The sequence below is a fragment of the Sus scrofa genome, chromosome 5 (genome assembly GCF_054392235.1).
Source record: "Sus scrofa isolate SSC_HxYL_T2T_F1_AM1 chromosome 5, Sscrofa_HxYL_maternal_Yorkshire_Landrace_v2.0, whole genome shotgun sequence".
Classification (NCBI taxonomy): domain Eukaryota; kingdom Metazoa; phylum Chordata; class Mammalia; order Artiodactyla; family Suidae; genus Sus; species Sus scrofa.
In genome coordinates, this window is record NC_139387.1 from 108,486,101 (window position 1) to 108,510,489 (window position 24,389).

The 24,389-nt window shown below is 41.7% G+C and overlaps 1 protein-coding gene across 1 annotated transcript in view; it reads right to left on the minus strand.

Moving 5' to 3' along the window:
* Positions 1–24,389, minus strand: part of OTOGL (otogelin like) — a 204,301-nt gene that overhangs the window by 153,617 nt on the left and 26,295 nt on the right. The gene's annotated exons all lie outside the window — the stretch shown is intronic.

The following is a 24,389-nucleotide window of genomic DNA, read 5'->3' on the forward strand; positions in this document are numbered from 1 at the left end:
AGAGATGTTTGTTTATAAATTCATGTTTGAGGCATGAAAATACAAACGCCCCCCAAATATAAGTATGTATGTGCTACACACACACACACACACACGTACACTCATTTAAAAGTTTTGATGGACAAGTTTAAATAACTTAAGGATAGTATATGTTTAGTAAATATTTATTGAAAGGTTATTGGTCATTATGCTTTAATTAGACAATAATATAATTCTAAACAGAGAGGCCAAATTATTTATAATTGCATTCTAAATTTTGGTCTAAAAATATGTATCTACTTAACTACAATCAAAATTAAAACATTCTAGATACTTAAGAAGATGTGACTACAGAGTAAATTTAAAACATAAGCTTGAAATCTGTTTAGGGAACAGTAATTTTTCTCCAAAGAATTTTTTTACATTAAGGGCAACATATTTGTTTATATGGAAAACTTAATGACTTTCCTGAAAAGCATGGAAATGTAATGAATGTACATTCCTAAGTCCCTCCCAAATTTACAATAGTTTCTCTTGGCTTCATAGTTTCCCATATAAGTCAACCTAAAATATTAAAATTCTATAAATTATATTTTAGTATAATTTTTTCCCAATCTGGTACTTGCTTGACTTTTGTCTTTGCACTTAAAATTTTTTTACAAGTGACATACTCATGGAAAAATCCCCAAATGGGAACCAAGGTTAAATTTCATGGTTCAAAAAAGAAACATTTTAATAACGTGCATAGTTATTTTTTCCAAAAATGACCAGAACTTAGAAAGGGTTAGTAAACAGTGATATAAAACCATGTGAAAAGTATTTACTTCTAATATATATTTGGATATTTTACGTACTTAATTCAAATGTAATAACTCCAAACTTTTCATCTCAAATTTCATGCAGTATCTTTAAATGTTCAATGCAAAAGCATCAGAGCCATTTTCACTGGTTAAAGTTGAAAAGTCCAAGGCTATGTCATTTGGCACTTTTATTACTGTTAATCTATTTTCTAACTCTATGTATTTAAAACCTAAAAATTATTTTTGTCTAGCAAAGAACACAGTAGAAATTATATGGGAAGTCTCAGGATGACCATTCTTTTATAACTAGACGTTTTGTCTATGCTTGCTTTGTATTTTTCTTCCATCCAGGCTTAGAGCAGGTGGGAGATTAGTAAAGAAACATGAATAATGGCAAAGAAAACAATATCAGAAACTCCAAGTTCTTTTTCAACTAACTACATAATGAATTCATTACATTAATGGTAGGCTGCATGAAAATAGGCAAAATAGATTTCCATGAATAGCTACGACAGAACAGAGAGTTTAGATGAAAGATTAGACTCAGGACCACAAAAAAAGGAATTTATGACTATTACTACATGTAGTTATTACTGTCAAATTTAGTTGACAGCTTTTATATTTCATTCTACCCTGACAAAGGAACTTTGGCAAAAAGCGAGTCAGCCACCAGTTTGTGAAGAGCTATTAAGTTCATAAGCAGGCTGAGGGGGCTACGTAATGCTGGGATAAACTGTTCCCTGTCTGCTACAGGAGCACTGCGCATTTTCCCACATGGAATATGATCTGGAGAAAGTCGACACCTGACAGCCTACTGGCCTCAACACACCACACTAGAAACAACCAGCAGGGACGGGAAAATGTTAGGCGTATAGTTTACACATCAATAATAAAGAAGCGGGTTATTTTAATGAAGTTCATCATCCTTAAGTAGAATTAAGTTCTTGGATGATTTTTACAACATTCAGTTTTCATTCGCTTAGATCAAATCTAAAATAGATACCATCTGATTCCCATCATATCACATTCTACCAGTGAAATGCAATTACTCCTCATTTGCTTTACTAAACCTAACACGGTTCAGGTTCAGTGATTTTATCCAGAACTTGTTATCATCCAGCAGCAAACGAATCCTGCATCTTCGATATGATTTTAACCACTCTGAATTTAACCGCCTTGTAATAAGAAAGTTTGGCAGTATTCTCACGTACGCTTTCACGCTTTCACGGGGTGTGCTGCTTGGTTCTTTCTGGAATGTTTCATATAATTTAATTTACAAATGACACCCATCTTAGCTTTCCTAAATACAGACATGACTGTGTGTCATTACTGGTATCTAGGTCGGTCATGATTTCAATTTAAAGCTCACCCACGGAAGTTAATGTGTTGTATTTTATAGAGACATTCATTTTTCAAGTTGCTACACTGCCACTGATTTGCAGTATCTTTTATCTTGAAAGAAGCAATGTTTCTACAACTAAAGTTTCTTCATCATTTTAGCACCAAGTTCAAGATATAAACCCAACACTTTCTGCAGTTCTCTTTGTTTTCTAAACTACTAAGGCGCTTACATACTACAGTGCATTACATGTGCATTTATGATATATAGGGTAATGTGCAATGCACTATATACATGACATAAATAAAGTCGTATTTGCTTCTTGCACTTTGGGTGGATTACCTCATGGGGTCTGTAATTTTGAATTTTGGGTCCACATCTGATAGGTTATTTTCTATGTTAATTCTTTACTGCCAGGGTTAAAGATATGCCCTTCCAAAAAACGGTTGGTATCTACTTCTGCCAATTGCTCCAAGGAATTCCACGTTAATTTCTCAATTTGAGGGTTCCCAGAATATAGAATATGATTTCAAATCCCAAACTCAAAGTGAGGGAAGGCCAGTCTAGCTTCTGCTTTGTTTTTTTGGTCTCGTGTGATATCCCTTACTTCCAAGTTCCCTTACAACTTATACGATGACTGTTTTATTCAGCATGCCAAAAACAGAACAAATGTCAAAAAATTATATACTCCTATTTTCTAGGTTACTACTTTATGTATTTGCAAAATACTTTCTCAGCTGAATTAAAAACTTGTGCAATGGAGCCATCTATGACTCACAGATAAATATTTACCTAATTAAACTCTTCGAATTTTATTCAGGTTATTCAAAACAAACTGTGCATTTATAAAGAAAGCATCTCATGTGTGGATCAAATTATTTAAAATATAAAATAAAACCTCTCAGATTCCTAAATGTCACAGTTGGTACAATTCATATAACACCAAGATTCTAACTCAGACACCTGACAACCTGATTTGTGCCAAGAGCCACTGAGACCATGCTGGAGTGTCAAACACCAGATTATCACTCTTCACTTTTTTTAAGTTGGCAAGCAAGGTTAATACAGAAAAACTGCCCTTAGAGATACGGCATCATTGTGGTTTTCAGCAGAGCACAAATCAGTATGAAAACATAACCTAGAAAAAACGAAGCCCTTCATTGTTATTTGAGAATCATAAAAAGATCAGATCAGCCCCAAAAGTGTTCCCTCCTTATCTTGACATGACCTCTTCCCTGGCTGCCAGACTGCATTAGAGTTTGACTGAATTATGTGAAAAACTGTTCTCATCGTCTCTCAAAAGCAGTAGTTCCCATGGAAGGTTTTCTTTGGTCTTCTCTTCTAGCAAGATTAGTTTATCAGCTTCACTTTAGAATACAGTGGTGGTTCTCAAACCATGGTGTGTGCAAGAATCACCTCCCTGGGTGAATATTAGAAGCATAGATTCCCAACCTCTCCTCCATCACATCCAGCTTTTTCTGATCCATGAGTCTAAAGGGATTAGGCATCTGTGTTGTAATAGAGAACCTAGCTTTGGGTGAACTAACACTAAACAAGTTCATTCTGGTTTTTTTTTTTTTTAAAAAAAAAGGAATGCAAGGGAATTACAAATATGGAAACACTGAAAGAACTCACTGGAGGAGAAAGAAGCAGAGGCTGGCAAAATTGAGTGGAGGTTGAGGGCTAGCCTCCCTACCTACTAGTGAGCAGTTCCTTGTTTGGGAAGATGAAGTAGCTGTTTCATTTGTCCACTATTTCCACACTTCTTATGCAAAGAAACTCCTCCCAGAGGAGGAGTTCCAATGGCATCACATCTTTATCACCCCACTGTGATAGGTGGAATACTACATTCCCCAAAGACATCCACATCATAATTCCCAGAACGTGCAAATTTTGCCTTATATGGAAAAAGAGACTCATGGATGTAATTAAGTTAATGATTTCTTTAACTTAATTTCTCGTTGGTCCAATGTAACCACAGAGTCCTTTTCAGTGAAAACTGGAGTCAGAAGGATTGGAGTAGAAGAGAGATTAAAAGACTGAGGAAGCAGCCACAAGCCAAGGATTTCAGGGGGGTTCTAGAATCAGGCAATGGAATGGATTTTCTCCTAGAGTCTCCAGAAGGAATGCAGTCATGTCAACTTCTTAATTTTAACACAGTGAAACTCATTACAGGCTTCTGATCTCCAGAACCATAAGAATTTGTGGGGTTTTTTAAGCCATTAAGTTTGTAGTAATTTGTTACAGCATCAATAGGAAACTAATACACTTACATTCTCTGGCCACTGAGGATAGGCACCTGACACTAAACAAAGTAATATGTGGTGGTCCTACCACGGATTTGATTGCCTTTCTCAAGTATTGAACCATACATCACAGAAATGAAAATCACATGCAGTCATAAGGCTCTGGGTCTTGAAGCTTTGTGGTCCCAGAGAACTGGAGATAGAAGCTATTTTCTAGTCGTGCACATGTTGTTAAACAAGAAAAGAAGGCTATTCTGCGAAGAGAAGGGGGAAAATGGAACAGATGCTCAGAAAGAAGAAATAAGTGATGGAGAAGATACTTCATGACATTTTGTATTCCATAACTACATGTATCCAATAACTTTCTTTTTACTTGAGTTAACTTGGTTAAGTTTCATTCTTTTCTTTTTAGCTTTCATCTTTCATTGAAATATAGTTGATTTACAATGTTGTGCAGTATTGTTTACACAGCGTACAACAAAGCGATCCAGTCACACACGCACTTATATCTGTTCTTTTTCAGATTTTTTTCCCATAAAGGTTAGTACAGAATATTGAGTTCCCTGTGCTGATCTTTATTGACTCATTTACATATAGTAGTGCATATATATGAATACAAAACTCCTAATTTATCCCTCCCCCCAGGCTTTCCCCTTTGATAACCATAAGTTTGTTGTTTTCTTCATTGTGTAAAGTTTCATTGACGTATAACTGATTTACGATGTTGTGATAATTACTGCTCTACAGCAAAGTGATTCAGTTACACATACACACACATCGATTCATTTTCAGATTCTTTTTCCATACAGATTTTCACAGAATACTGTGTAGGATTCCCTGTGCTACACAGCAGGTCCCTACTGGCCCGTCATTACATGTACCACAGTGTGCATATGCCAATCCCAAACCCTCGGTCCCTCCCTCTCCTCCCATCTGTCCCCTTTGGTAACCATAAGGTTTTCAAAGTCTCTGAGTCTATTTCTGTTCTGCATTTAAGTTCATTTGTATCCTTTTTTTGATTCCACATACACGTGATACTGTATGGTATTTGTCTTTGTTGGACTTACTTCACTCAGTATGATAATCTCTAGGTCCATCCATGTTGCTGCAGATGGCATTATTTCATTTGATTTTATGGCTGAAAAATATTTCATTGTATGTATGTACCACATCTTCTTTATTCCTCGGTCGATGGACACTCAGGCTGCTTCCATGTCTTGGCTATTGTAAATAGTGCTACAATGAATGCTGGGGTACATGTATCTTTTTGAATTATGGTTTTCTCCAGATATATGCCCAGGAGTGGGACTGCTGAATCATATGGTAGTTCTTTTTTTTAATTCATAATTTTACTGTTATTTTTTTTAATTTCCCCAGATAGTTCTATATTTAGATTTTAAGGAACCTCCATACTGTCCTCCACAGGGGCTACACCAATTTACATTCCCACCAATAGTGCTGGAGGGTTCCCTTTTCTCCTCACCCTCTCCAGCATTTATTCTTTGTAGACTTTTTGATGATGGCCACACTGACTGGTGTGAGATGATAGTTCATTGTTGTTTTGATATTCATTTATCTAGTAATTAGTGATTTTGAGCATCTTTTCATGTGTTTTTTGCAATCTGTCTTCTTTGGAGAAATGTCTATTTAAATCTTCCCATTTTTTGATTGCATTTTTTTGGTTTGGTTTTGTTTCCTTTTTAAAAAATTTTTATTATAGTTCATTTACAATGTTCTGTCAATTTCTGCTGTACAGCAAAGTGACCCAGTTATACATACACACACACACATACACACACACACACACATACACACACACATACACATACATTCTTTTTCTCATATTATCTCCCATCGTGTTCCATCATGAGAGATCATAGTTTCCTGTGCTATACAGCAGATTCTCAAGGCTTATCCCCGCAAAATGCAACAGTTTGCATCTACTAATCCCAAACTCCCAGTCCATCCCACTCCCTCCTCCTCCCTATCCCCCTTGGCAACCACAAGTCTGTTCTCCATGTCCATGAGTTTATTTCTTTTCTGTAGATAGGTTCATTTGTGCCATATGTTACATTCCACATGTAAGTGATATCATATGGTACTGGTCTTTCTCTTTCTTACTTACCTCACTTAATATGAGAGTCTCTAGTTCCATCCATGTTGCTGCAAATGGCATTATTTTTCTCTTTTTTATGGCTAAGTAGTATTCCACTGTGTATATGTACCACCTCTTCTTAATCCACTCATGTGTTGATGGACATTTAGGTTGTTTCCATGTCTTGGCTATTGTGAATAGTGCTGCAATGAACACAGGGGTGCATTATCTTTTTGAATGAAAGTTTTGTCTGGATATATGCCTTGGAGTGGGATTGCTGGATCATATGATAGCTGGAGAGGCTGTGAGAAAAGAGAACTTCTAACCTGTTGGTGGGAATGTAAACTGGTACAACCACTACAGAAAACAGTATGGAGGTACCTCAGAAAACTAAATATGTTTTTGCTTTTTTGATATAAAGCTCCATGAGATGGTTGTATATTTGGGGGATTACTCCCTTGTTGGTCATTTCATTTGCAAATATTTTCTCCCATTCTGTGGGTTGTCCTTATGTTGGTGGATTTTTTTTCTAATGGTTTCTTTTGCTTTCCAAAATCATTTAATTTTAATTAGGTCCCATTTTTTTTTGTTTGTATTATTATTATTCTCAGAGGTGGATTGAACAAGACATTGCTGTGATTTATGTAAAAGAGTGTTCTGCTTATGTTTTCCTCTAAGGATTTCATAGTGTCTGGCCTTACAATGAGGCTCTTAATCCATTTTGAGTTTATTTTTGTGTATGGTGTTAGAGAATGTTCTAATTTTATTTATTTATTGCTTCTTAGGGCTGTACTCGTGGCATATGGAGGTTCCCAAGCCAGGGATCGAATTGGAGCTACGGCTGCTGGCCGACACCACAAGCCACAGCAATGCGAGATCTGAGCCCTTTCTGTGATCTACAGCACAGCTCACGGCAACGCCAGATCCCCGACCCACTGAGTGAGGCCAGCGATTGAACCTGCATCTCATGCATTCTAGGTGGATTCATTTCTGCTGTGCCACAGCAAGAACTCCTAATTTCATTCTTTTATGTGTTGCTTTCCACTTTTCCCAGCACTACTTTTTAAAGAGATGATTTTTCCTTCACTGTATGTTCTTGCTTCCTTTGTCATAGATTAGTTGACCATAGGCGTTTGGGTTCATTTGTGGTCTTTCTCTCCTGTCCCACTGATCTATATTTCTGCTTTTGTGCCAGTACCATACAGTTTTGATGACTGTAACTCCGCAGTACAGTGTGAAGTCAGGGGGCCTGATTCCTACAGTTCTGCTTTTGCTTTTTCAATACTGCTTTGGCTATTCAGTCTTTTGTGTTTCCACACAAATTTTAAAATATTTTGTTCTAGGAGTTCCCGTCGTGGCGCAGTGGTTAACGAATCCGACTAGGAACCATGAGGATGAGGGTTCGGTCCCTGCCCTTGCTCAGTGGGTTAACGATCCGGCGTTGCTGTGAGCTGTGGTGTAGGTTGCAGACGCGGCTCGGATCCCGCGTTGCTGTGGCTCTGGCGTAGGCCGGTGGCTACAGCTCCGATTCAACCCCTAGCCTGGGAACCTCCATATGCCGCGGGAGCGGCCCAAGAAATAGCAACAACAACAACAAAAAGACAAAAGACAAAAAAAAAAAAAAAAAAAAAATTTTGTTCTAGTTCTGTGAAGAATGCCATTGGTAACTTGATAGGGATTGCACTGAATCTGCAGAGTGCCTTAGGTAGTATAATCATTTTGACAATATTGATTCTTCCAGTCCAAGAGAACATTATATCTTTCCATCTGTTTCTGTCATGTTTGATTTCATTCATCAGTGTCTTACAGTTTTCATAGTACAGGTCTTTTGTTTCTTTATGCAGTTTATTCCTAGGCTATTCAAAATGGTAATTCTTTTTGATGCAATGATAATCGGGGTTGTTTCTTTAATTTCTTTTTCTGATCTTTCATTGCCAGCATATAAAATGCAATAGATTTCTGCATATTAATATTGTACCCTGAAACTTAACGGAATTCACTGAGGCGCTCTAACACTTTTCTCAGAGCATCTTCAGGATTTTCCATGTATTCTATCACGCCATCTGCAAACCGTGAGAGTTTCACGTCTTCTTCTCGATTTGATTTCCTTTTACATCTTTTTTTTCCTCTCTGACCGCCACGGCTAGGACTTCCGAAACTATGTCAAATCACCGGGGTGAGCGCTGATATCACTGTCTTGGTCCTGATCTCGACAGAAACGCTCTCAGCTCTTCACCGTCGAGAATGACATCACCTGTGGGTGGTTAAGCATCCCTTGTGCCTTCTCGGTCTGCACCTCCATCGTGTTTCTGAGATTTGGGATCATCCTTGCTTTCATCACTCTGAATTCTTTTTCGGGTAAAGGCCTCTCTCCACTTCCCTGAGTGGCTCTTCTGGGGTCTTCTTGTTCCTTCATCTGGAACATGCTTCTCTGCATCTCATTTTAGCTTCCTATGGTTTTCTGCACCCTGCAGGGTCACAGTCTCACTTGCTTCTGGTGTCTGCCCGCCGGCGGCTTAGACTCTGGTCTAGGAGCTTTTGCAGGCTTCCGAATGGGAGGGACTGGTCCTGCCCCCTGGTGGGTGGAACCAGATCTTGCACCTCTCATGGGCAAGGCTGTGCCAAGGGCATGTTGAGGAGCAGCTGTGAGTTCAGGGGGACGTCAGGCAGCTTGTCTGCTGAGGGTGGGCTGCTCCCACACGGTTGTTTGCCCTCAAGTGTACCAGCGTCAGCGGCTGCCGGCCACTGGCTGGGGCCGAATGGCAACCTTCCGGGGAGCACATGTGGATGATTATTCTGGTCGGCTCTGCCACCAGCGTCCTTGTCCCCACAGTGAGCCGAAGCTGACCCCCACCACCCCAGGAGACTGCAAACCTACCTGCAGGGTCGCTGCTTTGCCCTGGGTCTCAGTGCACGTGAGACCTTGTGTGTGTCCTTAGGAGCAGAGTCTCTGTTTCTCCCAGTCCGGTGGAGCTCCTGCACTCAAGCCCTGTTGGCCTTCAAAGCCAACTGCTCTAGGGATCCTTTTCCTGATGCTCGACCCCCAGGCCGGGGAGCCGGATGTGGGCCTCAGCTCCCTGGCTCCTGTGGGAGAAGCTCTGCAATACAAGGATTTTTGAGTGTGGGTGGCTCACCCAGAAAGCACGGATTTGATTCTATCACCACAGCATCCTTCCTACCGTCTCACTGCGGCTTCTGAGTCTTTGGGCACAGAATATCTTTTTGGAAGGTTCTAGTCTCTTTTGTCAATAGTTGTTCATCGGTTAGATGTGATTATTGTGTTTTTCTGAGAGGAGAGAAGCTTAAATGCTTCTACTCCATCTTCTTGTCCTCCTCTCAGATTTGATTCCTTGACTTGCAACGACCCATGACTGAAACAGAGGAACAAAGAAAAAGGGGAGTCGCCGTGACGGTTGATTTTATGCATCAACTTGACAGGATCACAGGGTGCGCAGACACTTAGTTACACAGTGTTCTGAATATGCCTGTAAAGGTGCTTCTGCATGAGAGTCACATGTGGACTGCTGGACGGAATAATGCCGACTGCTCTCCCCAGTTTGGGTGGGCCCGACCCAATCCACTGAAGGACTGCCCAGAACAAAACACAAGGAAGGAAGGATTCGCTGTCTCTGCCTGACGGTCCGAGCAGGACAAGAGTCTTCTGCCTTCAGACTCAGACTCAGAACTATACCTTTTGCTGTCCTGGCTCTCTAGCTTGAGGACTACAGATCTTCGGACAACGACCTTCTAGTAAGAGACACTATAAATTAGATGGGGATTACTATTCCAAGGCTGTTTCGACACAGAACAAACTGGAGAACTGGGATGCATGTGTCCAAAAAGATACTACATTTTCCCAGAAAAACCTTGTTGAAAGCTATTAGATAAGATGGGAGACACAAATTGTGAGAACCCCCAGAGAAACAGAAAAGAAGCACCAAGAAATAGTTTCTTTACCACCAAGCACTATGCTGAGTACAGCCACTGTTCTGCTCTGTATCAGTCAGATCCAGGAGAGCATCTCAGGCAGACTTCTCCCACGGCACTCCTTTGGTGGGAGTTGGGGCAACTTCAATAGGACTGGGAAGCTGTGATAAGACTGGGAGTTTGGGAGACTGTTCTTGGCACTGAGTGGCGTGGAGATGGAGGCTCTCATCTGAGAATTACGGGGCCTCTAGACAACAGGCCAGACAGTTTGCCTGGGAGAGGTGCAGTCACTGTGCCCAGTTCATGCATTTTCCCCGTTATCGAAGGCCACGTCGTCCCTTTCCCGTGTGAGGTTGCGATACCTCCCACGGGAGCACGAGAAGTCTATTTCCCTCCTCGTTACGCTGGATTTGATCATACGACTCTCTGGCCAATGGGAGGTCAGCAGACAAAACTCCAGCAGAGGCTTCACATGTGCGTCAGAGTTTGGGATTTTTCTCTCGGCTTCTGCTGTCCCTCGGAAGGAGAACACGTCCTCGATTGCCACAGGTCCAAGGAGAAGGAGGAAACACGCGGAGAAGACTCCAGCTTAAATCAGCCTCAAAGAGCAGACTCAGGGGGTCCAGAAAAATCATCATGGAGTGTGTCATGGAGATTTCGGGTTGTTAGTGATACGCAACGTTATTGCGGCATCAACCTTAGGTCCTTTAAGAATCAGTAAGCTCAGCGCTTCCGTAGAGCCATTAGCGGTGGTGACACCGGCTTTCCCTGGCTGGCACGTGGGAGGGCTTTCTCTTCAGGGTGACCTTTCACGAGGCCTAGAAGAAAGCGTCCCGTTCTACTTTTCTTGCCAGGTTGTGCCTCAGTCCTGCTACTTCTGGGAACACAGATGAGGAAGGGCATGGGATTAGAGCATCTCTGCAGACAGAGAGGAACTAATACCCACTCTTTTCTAGGACAAAGTTAATTCTTGCTCATCTTCCAGATTAACGTTAGACGACACTCCTGCCGGGTAGCCTTTCTTCAAAACAAGGTGCTCAGCCTTGCATGGGACATATTATCCATACTACTGCCACTGCTCTCAGCAGAATGTATCATATATTTATACATTAGTTACTTTTATCTTTATATGTTTATCTTCATACCACCTAACGTAGAGTTTTACCCATCACTAGTATCCTAGTGAGGAAGTCACAACGAGACACAAGTATCCAAGGGGGAGGGAGTGGGATGGACTGAGAATTTGGGGTTGAAAGATGCAAACTCTTGCATTTGGCGTGGATAAGCAATGAGATCCTGCTGCACAGCACAGGGAGCTATATCGAGTCACTTGCGATGGAACACGATGGAGGATAATGTGAGAAAAAGAATGTATATGCCTGTGTGTGACGGGGTCACTGTGCTGTACAGTAGAAATTGACAGAACACTGCAAATCAACTATGATGGAAAAAAATAAACATCTTTAAAAATAAATAAATAAATACAATGGACTTGCTCTTGGAGACAACTGAGGCCCATTAGAAGTTCCAGTGGCTGTTAAAAAAAAATAAAACTCTAATAGCAAAATGCTACATGAAGTTGGACTCAGCATTTCAGCATCCAGTATCTGGCTTACTTCTTGCTTTGAGATCAACTGCTTTCGTCTTCACACAAGTCACAATGCTCCTTTTCCAGTGTATGAGAAGACAGAAACCCCCAGAAGGAGGCAGAGAGAAAAAAATAAAAGATAATAAAATTATAACTAATTATTGGTATAAGTTCTAGGATACTAGTGATAGGTAAAACCATACGTTAGGTGGCATGAAGATAAAACATATAAAGATAAAATATATACAAATTATCTCAAATTAAGCAAATGGACACTATAATTCTAGGCAGAGGAAACAGAGAAATTAATACGATAGTCATTTTCCTCAGTGAGGTAAACAACATTAAAAACAATTATGAAATTAATTAATAGCGATTGTGATATGTGTCCTTAAGCCCAGTACGAGATGCCTTCAGAGAGTCTTGTCGGAAAGGGGAGGGCCAGGAAGAACTTCCAAAAAGGTTACTTTCAAACTGAGACCTGGAGTCAGCCAGAGAGAACCAAGATTTTACCAAGCAGACAAAACAGCTTGTGTGGACGCCTTAAGAAGGAAGGCACGCAGGAGTTTGAAGACAATAAAAGGTACAGCTGGAGCAGAGCGAGCCAGGGAGAAAGTGGTAAAAGGCTGGATGTGGGACAGCAAAGTCAGGTCATTTAATTGCTCTGGACGCTGAGAAGAATTTTGGACTTTACCTTCAGGAGAAGAGAAACCAGGGGAGAGTGTGAAGCAAAGGCGAAAAATAAACAGGAATTTTATATACACAGCACATGTGCAAATACACACATATAATATGTAGGCACATACATGCACAGATATATTAACGTATGTACATAAATATAAACATATATGGTAAATGACATATTTTAAATTTTTCTGTTTAAGGCCCTCTGAATTCAGGTGGAAGAAGGTAAAGGTAGGTAAACAGCCGCGGGAAACTGTAGTTAAGAGATGGTGCAGAGAGGACAGGACTAGGGTGAAAGCTACTGGAATTGTAAAAGAAACTAATCCAAGAAGCGGTGTTTTTAAGTAGAGTTAACAGGATTTGCTAGTTAATCAGACGCGCGCGTGAGAAAAAAGAAGGGGCGAAGGATGCTGTCATCTGACAAATTAACTGAGTGGGTGGCGACGTCGTTTACCGAGACAGGAAACACCAGAGAGAGGGTGAGACGGCACCAATAGGGGTCCGTGGGGAGGTGTCTTATTTGTTACTTAAAGGGATACGGTCCGATTTACAGCTGATGGGACACCATGAAGAGGGAGCTCCTAAAACAGGGACCTAAGAGGCTGCTCAAGAGAGAACGTTCTTGAGACACAGGACAGCCTCCCCTCAAGGAGGATACAGCCCAGAGGGCAGAGAAGTTACACCGATTAACGGGATCGTGTTTTAAATACAGTCACACGGGAGTTCCCGTCGTGGCGCAGTGGTTGATGAATCCGACTAGGAACCATGAGGTTGCGGGTTCGGTCCCTGCCCTTGCTCAGTGGGTTAACGATCCGGCGTTGCCGTGAGCTGTGGTGTAGGTTGCAGACGCGGCTCAGATCCCGCGTTGCTGTGGCTCTGGCGTAGGCCGGTGGCTACAGCTCCGATTTGACCCCTAGCCTGGGAACCTCCATATGCCGCCGGGAGCGGCCCAAGAAATAGCAACAATAACAACAACAAAAAGAAAGACAAAAGACCAAAAAAAAAAAAAAAAAAAAAAATACAGTCACACGTTGTCCTCTTTTGGAAGCTGATGTGTCTGACCCTCTTCCACGTTAGAACGAGCCATCATCTCCCTGGAAATTCAGATTATTTCCATCAGGAAGGAAAGAGGAACAGGGACAATACAACGTTCAGCTTCAAACCTGCACAATAAGACATCCTGTCTACCAAAAGACAGCAAATTTAAAAGCCAAGCTTTTCCAACAAAGAAGGTTTTATATGCTACTTATTTTCCCTTCGTATATATTAAGAAGCAGGCATGAGGGATTAGATCTTCAGCGTATTATACGGAAGAGCTTCCGGTAATTTAAGAGGAAGAAGGAGTGAGAGGCCATCACACACAGCCAGAAAGACTGTGGAAGGGTCAACACTGGAAAGAAGTGGCTCCACCATGGGCGTGCTGCCGGGAGAAGCAAAGAGTGCACAAGCAGAGGGAGGACCTGAGTGCCGCCTGGCAGCCCTCAGAGGCTTTCCGACGTGAGACCACAGCCTCCGCAAGAATGCTCTGGAAGGTCCTCAAGAGTCTGACTTCAGAGCTCGTGAGGGCCACTGTCTTAAGAAAGAACCACCTCCGAAGCAAGAGTCTGCTGGGTGGATTGCACGGCCAAGGATTCATCAAAGGGGCCCATAAAGCCAGTGAGAGCGGCAGTGGGGCCCCAAACCATCAGAGGAAATAGCCAGCAGAACAAAGCAGGAGTCGCAGCAGTCTCCATCAGCAGCTGTGAACACTGGCACAACCCTAAGCGTAAGACCGACTGCACAGCACAGGGTGCCAGCCCACAAGAGTCCAGATCGGCCACTCCTAGCAGAGACTAGCCCTAGTTCAGAGAACTCTGTACAGACCCCAGAGCCGGTGTCCCAAAGACAGACAAGGACAAGTCGGCCACACCCAACCCCTACATCTAGACGTCAGCCAGAGAAGGCCCTGGAAATCTGAAGGACCTTTACCTAAGCCATCTAAATAGAGCTGTGAATGGTGGTCATAGCAGGGTCAGCTACAGAAAAAATAAATAAGCAAACTGTTCCTTCAGCATCTGTGCGTGACGCCTGTAAATCTGAGGCCCCACCATATTTAGCAATAATAATATTATTACATTGACAACAACAGATGCTATGTGAGGTACGTGGCTAGAAGACTGTACAGCATTTTAGAAGACAGAACTGAGACACGGGTTAACCTTGCCTGAGACAACTGCATCTACTGCATCCTGCGAAAGACCAGAGGAAAGAAAATAAACACTGGGAGGGGAGAGGGCTGAGCCCAGTGCTCACAGACACATCAAGGTGGGCACTCACCGTCTGGCCCACACACATCCTCCGGCACAACAAACCCCAGGGGTGGCTCCGGATCCCACCTCTGGATCCCACCTACTTGTTAGCAGGTGAAGAGCCAGACTGAGCTCCCAAGGTGAGACACTGGAAGCAAACCTTCAAGAATGACTCTGCGCACTCAACCAGGCTGGATGGAGCAGGCATGACCAGGAATGATAACGTCGGGAGACGGCACAGTTTTCAGGAAAAATCTCCCCTTTCTGTTACAACCAAGGATGTGCTGGATCAGGCTCGGGGGAAGGGAAGAGCCCAGAATTAGAGCATCTGCAGATTTCTGTGGTTAAATACTTCCACCACAGCCGATTGTGAGCTACCCAGATGATTTCAACTGGTGAATAAAACTCCTGAAACGTTAATATTTGGCTCTTATGAGCTGGTAGGAGCTGGCTTCAGCCCCGCTACACTGCAGGCCAGTTAAAGAGCCATGGCAGGGCACTGTCTATATCAAATACAAGTAGACCCTCCAGAGTCCAGAGATTTTTTTTTTTATCTACACTTCTACCTGATTGATACATGTTCTGACCTTCAAAATGATGTGACACTATCATTTTTTTGCATGAAAGTTTTGTCCAGTGTTAACATCCAAATGAATCTGTCCTCAAAACAGAAACAGTCTCTTTAACACAGAAAACAGACCTGTGGTTGCCGAGGGGGAGGGAGGATGAAGCGGGATGGACAGGGAGTTTGGGGTTGGTAGATGCAAACCACTACATTTTTTAGAGTGGATGAGTTCCCTACTCTATAGCACAGGGACGTATATCTCGTCTCTTGGGATAGACCATGACGGAAGATAACATGAGAACGAGTGTGTGTGTGTGTGTGTGTGTGTGTGTGTGTGTGTGTGTGTGTGTGTGTGTGTGTGTGTGTATGACTGGGCCACTACGGTGTACAACAGAAATTGACTCAACACTGTAAATCAACTAAAAATAAATTTAATTTTTTAAAAAAGGATGTTACACTAACAAGTCTAATACTAGGTTGAATTAAATCATATAAATTTCAATCTACTAACCAGCTAACTTTATTAAATAACCCAGCTTATATCCAGGAAATTTATTTCCCCTTAATTTGAGTATATATTTTATAAACAAATTTTTCTTCAATAGCTCTATGAATTTGTCATTAACAGGGCTTTTGCAGCAAGTACAGAAAAGCCCTCTGCTGGCTCACTTTTGAAAGCCAGTGTGTCTGCTCGCAGGCTTTAGAGCATTCTTTTCTTCTCCTTGGCAAGCTGAGCCCAACAGCAAATTCTGCCTTAAAATGTCATTAAGATAAGAATGGCCGAACTGTTTCTAGTAGATTTCATTGTTAAAACATGAGACTTGTCAGCTTATAAATCATATCATGCTTCATTATTCCAAAGACTAGTTATAATAGCCCAAGAAACTTTTATAAACATCAAACTCCTTTTTGAAAATTATACTCTGAGATATCTGGGGTGGGGTGAGTGTTTACTTATTGGGTATATTAAAAGAAATTACATTAAAAAGAAAAATGAGGTATTTGTAACACATTTTTGACATAGCAGGATTAAGCCAGATGTTTTTGAGAAGGAATTTGAAAGAGGAAAAAAATTTCAATAGCCATATTACTTCACCATTATTTTAGTCTGACTCACATAATTCTATAGCTTATTGTTTATACTGTTTTTAGCAGTTTGGAGAATTTTTTTCTCATTTCTAATAGGAAAAGAAGCAACAGTTTATATTCATTTTATATAATTTTTAAGTTTAGGGAAAAATCAGCAAAATAAATCAGTATTACTTTTATCATCAGAAAAAAATGTAGGAGTTCCCTTCACGGCTCAGTGGTTAATGAATCCGACTAGGAACCATGAGATGGCGAGTTTGATCCCTGGCCTCGCTCAGCAGGCTGAGGATCCGGCGTTGCCATGAGCTATGGTGTAGGTCACAGATGAGGCTCAGATCCTGCGTTGCTGTGTCTGTGGTGTAGGCCAGCAGCTGTAGCTCTGATTTGACCCCTAGTTTGGGAACCTCCATATGCCATGGGTGTGGCCCTAAAGAGCAAATAAATAAATAAATAAATGAAGTTAACTGCAGAGGAGGGTCAACAGAGAAAATAAATTTAAAAAAAAAGAAAAAGAAAAAATGTAAATGCTATCATTAAATATAATTTGAGTATTCTCTGATATAATATTATATAAGGGAAACCTTTCTTATTTAGGCAACAAATATTCATTACAATAGTGTCAGATTAATCTGACTAGAATTCAAAATTTGTCATAGTTCAAAAGATCTAGAACACAGTATTCTGATTTTGTTTCCGGTCAGGGCAATCAGAAAAGAGAGTTTTTATTTTTCTAATATAAATCAAACTTAACTTACTCTTGATGACTTAAGGTGACTCTGGTGATTTAAATTCGTAATAAGGGAGTTTCCATTGTGGCTCAGTGGTTAACAAACCTGACCAGCATCCATGAGGACACAGCTTCAATCCTTGGACTTGCTCAGTGGGTTAAGGATCCGACATTGCCATGAGCTGTGGTGTAGGTTACAGACACAGTTCAGATCCCGTGTTGCTCTGGCTGTGGCATTGGCCTGTGGCTACAGCTCCAATTCAACCCCTAGCCTGGGAACTTACATATGCCATGGATGCGGCCCTAAAAAGACAAAAGACAAAAAAAAAAAAATCCCAGTAAGAAAATATTGCTTTATTGTCAGGTGGATGGCAGCTGCTGGAATCACTTAAGGTTCTTTAGCTGCAAGTGTCAGGAACTAACTCTGACCAACCTAAGCAAAAGGGGAATTATCAGAAGGTTGTTGAAGATCTCACAGAACTAAGAGGAAGGTTGAAAATTATGTCTAGATTTGGCAACATGTGATACACGAAGTCATTAGTTTGCACACCTTAAACTTGGAGAATGTTAGAAGTCAATTACATACCAGTAAAGCCTGAAGGGAAAAAGAACCATGCTTGGTAAAATGAATACTAGGTAACCACCTAAGACAAATGAATTTCAGCTATCTCTTACTTCTTTACAAAAACTCTGCTTAAGATTTAAAGTCCCTCAAAAGCTGAATGGGTCACAGGCCCAACCCTTTGGTACTCAGAAGGAATTTCAATGGACCTCAGCTTCCACTGCAAGATTCTATACACTTCTGGGCATCACCTCAAACACAGAGCTTCACCACTCTACCCACTCCGTTTGGTCTGTGCCATCACTAACTCCATCTGTATAAAAGAAAGACATCTGCTTCTCTGTGTCTGCTTCTCCTTTTGTAAAATAAGAAGAAAGCATTAGATAACTTCAAACTTCCTTTCTTTGTTAATAAAAAGTTTTCGGTTTTATTTTACTATTTTATTTTATTTTATTTTTGGCTACATCCTTGGCATGTGGAAGTTCCTGGGCCAAGGATCAAACGAGTGCCATAGCAGTGGCAATGCCAGATCCTGAACCGCTAGACCACCAGGGAACTCCCCACACATTCCCAGTTACTTCTTGGGCAGACATTGAAGCCACCTTCGGAGAACGCTTCCGTTTGGCAAAGGGACTTCTCCTAACCCTGCGTCTCTCAGACTTCACCATCCCTCCCTCTCACTTATCCTAAGTCTCCAGAGAACATGTGCAGCTTTTCCGGCTCTTGCACATGCCACAGCAAGACTCCAGAACTCAGTGGCTTTCTGGAGAACTAAAAATCAAACACATGTTCACTCCAGCGCATGCAGGGCTAAGTGGTATTGTCTGAAATATAACTTTTCCTTCATCAAAGTGATGTTCCGGGTAATACATGCCCAAGTTAAGAATAGGTTCTTTAAATTACTTTGTTTGAAACGAAGTTCTGAAGTTCTTTTCACAGAAATAAGACTTATTTATCTTAATAAATAAAAGTCCTGGTGCTCCATCTAGAGGACATTTTGTATTTTCCAGATTAAGGGGGTTAAAGGGTCCACGGAGATGCCCAATCTGCACATCTTGCTGCGATGACTCTATCGATAATTTTCTACAATTCAACAGATACGTATTTTTAAAATTCTGAATAAGCCCTTGCTGTGTACCACTGAGGAGGATATTTTTTTCCCCCAGTTTCAACTGACGGGCTAAGTAATAACTTTCTTTTTTATCCACGAAATACTTGAATACATACAATGTACTCACTGGGCTTGCTTTTAGGAGTTTCATGGTTAAAATTTTTTGTTATAATTTCTAACAACCACGTACTAGATTTTATAAATTTTCATGTTTTCATCAATTATCAGAAGCTTTTAATGTGAAAGCTATCACCCCTCATTTAAAATTTAAAAAAAAAAGAAAGAAGTTCCCCTTGTGGCTCAGCAGAATCAAATCCAACTAGCATCCATGAGGATGCAGGTTCAATCCCTGGCCTCGCTCAGTGGGTTAAGGATCCGGTGTTGCCCTGAACTGCGGTCTAGGTCACAGATGTGGCTTGGATCTGGCATTGTTGCAGCTGTGGTGTAGGCCGGCATCTGTAGCTCCAATTCAACTCCTAGCCTGGGAACTCCCACATGCCAGAGGTGTGGTTCTAAAAAGGAAAAAAATATACATATCCTTTTTCAATTAGAATCACACAGCATCTTCCTTCAAAAAGACCTGCCTGTTAAGAGAATGTGCTATCTTTATTTTTGGTGACAAAAGCTTCAGTCAAGTAATGCTTTGCAGGATCTTGGAGAAACCTCCTTTTTACGTAACAGCCAGGACCTTATTTTAGGCAGGCAGCGTCTCCTGCATGGAACTTCACTTTTCGCCAAATGGAGCGCACGGTCTCTGTTTTCCCATAAAGTTCTGTGAGAAAGTCAGGTCATGTGGTGCAGCCAAGGAGAAGGGACTGGGAGCAAGGGTCTCAGAGGGTCGTGGGGGGTGACCGGCTGATCCTGGGCTGCAGCCGTCTCGGTTCAGGCAGGAGAGCGACCGCGGCTGGACCCGCAGGCCGAGGCCTCACTCACTGCACCTGCTCCGCTGGAGGGAAAAACCGGCTGCACAGTGAGGTCTGCAGAGCGCATAGAATCATCACGCAGAAAGGTGTGCTCGGGAGTCCGACGAGTCACATTTGTTTCATCAAAAAGTTTACCGTATGACCTGAGGGCATCCGAGAGACAGAAAATAGTGTATCAGAACTTCCAAGATGCACAGGCTGCGGACGTAGATTTTTCCCACAGAAGGCAAGGGCAGGGCTGGGTGGGGATCCGGCCTGAGACGTCTTTCACAAAAAACCTGCTACACAGTCTTGTGTATAAAAAATTGGGGTTTTTCGAAGGGAGGGCTAATATAACAACACACAGAGCTGCGTTTCTTGAAAGTACATCTATGCGAAATTTCATTTTCGAATTCCTTCACTGAAATGTAAATGGGGTTTAAGTGACAGCCAGCAGGGACCTGTTCTACAGCACAAGGCGCTCTACACGATACTCAGTCATAATCCGTACGAGCAAAGACTGAAAAAGACTGTATGTGTGCATATGTATCCAGACTCACTGTTGTACAGCACAAATCAACACATTGGGATACAACTATACCTCAACAAAACTTAAATAAATGAAAGAAAGAAAGATATAAACAGCTGGTGTTGAAGTGTGCCATGGTATTGACCGCGGGTCTCCCAGTCCCCGTGCCCTCTCCCTGCCTGGGAACAAAGGTCAAGAAGATGAGCTCCGGGTCACGAAGCCAGTGAGTGGTGGAGCAGCTGGACCTTGAGCCCTCACCCTTCTATGGCACATATTACAACGTGACACACTGTGACAGCACAGTCACCACCAACGAATTTAACCCCAAAGCCTTAAGGAACCAGTTTTCAAAAAATCCTTCCTGTCCCATCTCAGTAACAGGTCAGCTGTTTGGTGTGGTGTCCTTATTTGGAAGGAGAAATAACAAACAGAACAAAACTTCATAAATTATGACCATATTTGGTTCTTTTGAGTAAATTTAAATGTATGAAGACACGTTAAGCGGTTTTTAAAAATTCACTTAGGACTTCTCTACCTTGTCCTAAAACAGTATGTATCTGGTAGCATCCAATACTTTGAAAGCCACAATATAAAAATAAACTTCAAGTGCGGCTTATGATCAGAACAGAGCCATCCTAGAAAGCAAAGTAGCCTCAGAGCCACAGATGACACCGCCCCCGTGTCCTCCCAGCCCAGTCCCTTACGTGAACGGCAAGCCCTTCCCAAGAACTGGCCGCCTTAAGTGAGGCGGTCGTTTCCCTGTTTGCTGCAGCCTCACCAGGCTTCTCTGCACCCGCCTGGGAAAAGCATGAACTACAAAATAAAGGAAGAACTATTTTTAACAAAGGGCTGCTAAGAACACTAACACTAAACAAAACTTGGATTATTTCTTATACTGAGCTCGAGGGTTCACTTTGCCTATGGCTCAAGCAAAAGACAAACTCATGAATATATTCCTCCCAAACTGTGAACACTGACTTGATGCCAGGGACACCTTGCTGTCCAGAAGAAAAAGTATACATCGGCTTTAATTATTTTTTACACTTCTTTGACTATCTTTTTACTATTTCTAAGAATTAAGATATTTTAAAATTATGCTAGTAAAAGTATATATTTCACTGGACTTGGGAGGCTCTTTTGTGGGTCACTTAAGATGCAGGTCATATCCTAGTCCCAAATAAATAACTAAGCAGATATTGGTGAGTGCATAGAGCAGCCTAATAAATCATATCCAAATATAATTTCAGCTAAGGGAACTTGCTATTAATGCTATTATGTGCCACAATAAATCATAAAAACAACAGCATTGTTGTAATCCAAATTTAAAAGGCAGAGTCTATAGTATTTCAACCTATTACGAAAATGGTGCCGGAGGAGCTGGGGCCACCTCTTGCAGGAGCCGTGGTCACGAGGCCCTGGCCATCTGTGTTTGTCCTTCTGACCACCCAAGCTTTACCGGAGGTCTAATCAAACCTCGGGGAAAAGAATAAACGAGTTTACGGTGAGTCTTCCCAGTGCATTTAGCTGTTTTCTATCCCTCCCAAGCCTCCTTCTGTATTGCTATCTAATTTTTCAGCTTCACCTAAAATTTTTCCAAAGTAAAGAAGACTACCCTAGCAGAACGACTGGAATCCACAGGCCTAGGATCCCTGTGGAATCAGGTGCATCAAATACTAGTTCTCAGACCCAGCCTGCAAGACTAGAATTATTTTGGAGAGCCTCAACCAAGCAATGAGACGCTAATTTCCATGTGTGGCACTAATGTTTCATGTTAAAGCTCCTCAGGTGATTCCAATGCAGCTCTGTGGCTACAAAGACTCTCTGGCCCGCATTCAACGGTCTGACTTTTGTGATATTTTTGTCTTACAGGCAAACATATTCTGGTTTTAGAAGTCTCCTAGAAATTCATTTCTTCCATGAAATAAATTAACACTGAACAATTTCTGCTAAAGGAGGCAGGAGAGGTTTTTTAAGAAAGAAAAGAAAAGCAGGGAGTTCCCTTCATGGCTCAGGGGTTAACGAACCCGACTAGGATCCATGAGGATCCATTAGGGTTTGATTCCTGGCCTCACTCAGTGGGTTAAGGATCTGGCGTTGCCATAAGCTATGGTGTAGGTCGCAGACAGAGTTCAGATCCCGCGTTGCTATGGCGTAGACCGGCAACTACAGCTCCAATTCAACCCCTAGCTTGGAAACTTGCATATGCCACTGGTGCAGCCCTAAAAAGCAGAAAAAGAAAAAGAAAGAGAGAGAGAGAGAGAGAGGGAGGAAAGGAAGAAAGGAAAGGCGGGAGGAAGGGAGGGAAGCAGAAGAAAGCTAATTTCATTCTTATGAGACTTAACCAATTTCCCAGCTGGTGGGTCTTGTTTGGTCAATTGGTCAAATATTGGCTACTCTTTGTTTTACTGAAAAAACATGCTTGCTATCCATGCTTCAAAGAAAATAAACATCAAGTTGAAGACAGTGTTGAGTAAAAAAAAGATGATTCAACTGGGAGTCACAAAATCTGAATTATGTTTAGCAGTTAATAGTTGTGGTACATGGGACCCTGAACTTTTCACTCTATGTCTCATTTTCCCATCAGAAAAATGGAATAACATACTTCCTTCTTCCAGACTCTCTCTTAATCTGTCTGAATATCTATTTGTGATCCACTCAGCAAAATACCTTAAAGGATGCATCATTCTTTACTTTGCCAAAAGTGGTGGGTGCTTTTTCCTTATGTACCCACAAAAAAAAAAATTAAAGAGACCAATTATAAAATCCTTGGAAGATTAAACACAGATAAAAGAATTGAAGTAGTGCTGTGGGAAAGCTTAAGTCAAACGAACATACTGAAAGCTCTGGGGAGGATCGATTGTTTATGATCCTGTTCTCTAGAGACTGAAATTCTCTGGATGCACCAGATGGTTTTATTTATATAGCAGAAGTTCAGCTCCAGTGAGGTGCTGCTTGCAAATTCACACAGAAATAAAAGAACCCATATTTATAGATGGGTATGTATCCTTGCTCACAAGAGGGATTTTCCATTGTTTCTTACAGATATTTGAACAAAGTTTAAATGCTGACATTTAAGAGAAGGCCCACCACATTGGAAAAGGACAGCAGCCTCCCAAAACAGCAAAGTCATCCACAGCTTAATATTTAACAGCAGAAAGGGACAGACTTTCGCGTCTCTCCTCTACCCAAGAAGGAGAAATCTCTTTGATGTTCATATACAATCCTATCTCCTCAAATAGCATTACTGAAAATGAAAAAGAAACCCAACCCTCTCACCATCTGAATATTTCAAGCAGCATCCTGTGTCTACTACTGGCACCGAGTCAGCCCTGCCAGCCCAGTTTAGAGCTCATGGCAGTGACCCAACTCATTGTGGCTGTTTGTGGTCCCCAGATCAGATTTCAAAAAAGAAGGGGCAGCAATCCGGTGACCTTCTCAAGATAGCAGAGAACAACATGACTGACACCTGATCTTCCTGCTAACATTAGCTCCCAATCAAAGGTGGTGCCAGGATTGCGTCAGGCCCCAGCCCACAACCTTTCCGTCCTCCTGCAAGAGGGGTGGAGCCTCCCGTCACCCACTGAGTTTCCGTTTTAGAATGCTTCTTGCTTTCAGATCCAAGGAAGTTTGGTTTCATTGACATTTGAGATAGAGCTCAGGGCCCGCCTTAATTGAGATTTCCTGTTCTTTATAATGCATGCACAGCTACGATTTATTACCTCTATACCTCGTGAGGTTCAATGGGATTCATAACCAAAACATGGTTATAAAAGCTCTAAAATGAACAACCCTGGACATTCATATCATAATCACTTGGAGTCTTTTTCCTACACATCTATCATCCTGCCGTCCTTTCTTGAAAACGTGACCAGCCTTCTTCCTGGACTCCGAGTCATCATTCCCTTCTACGTCTGCTGGGTCTTCAAGACGGGCTCAGGTGGAGTCCCAGTCAACTGGG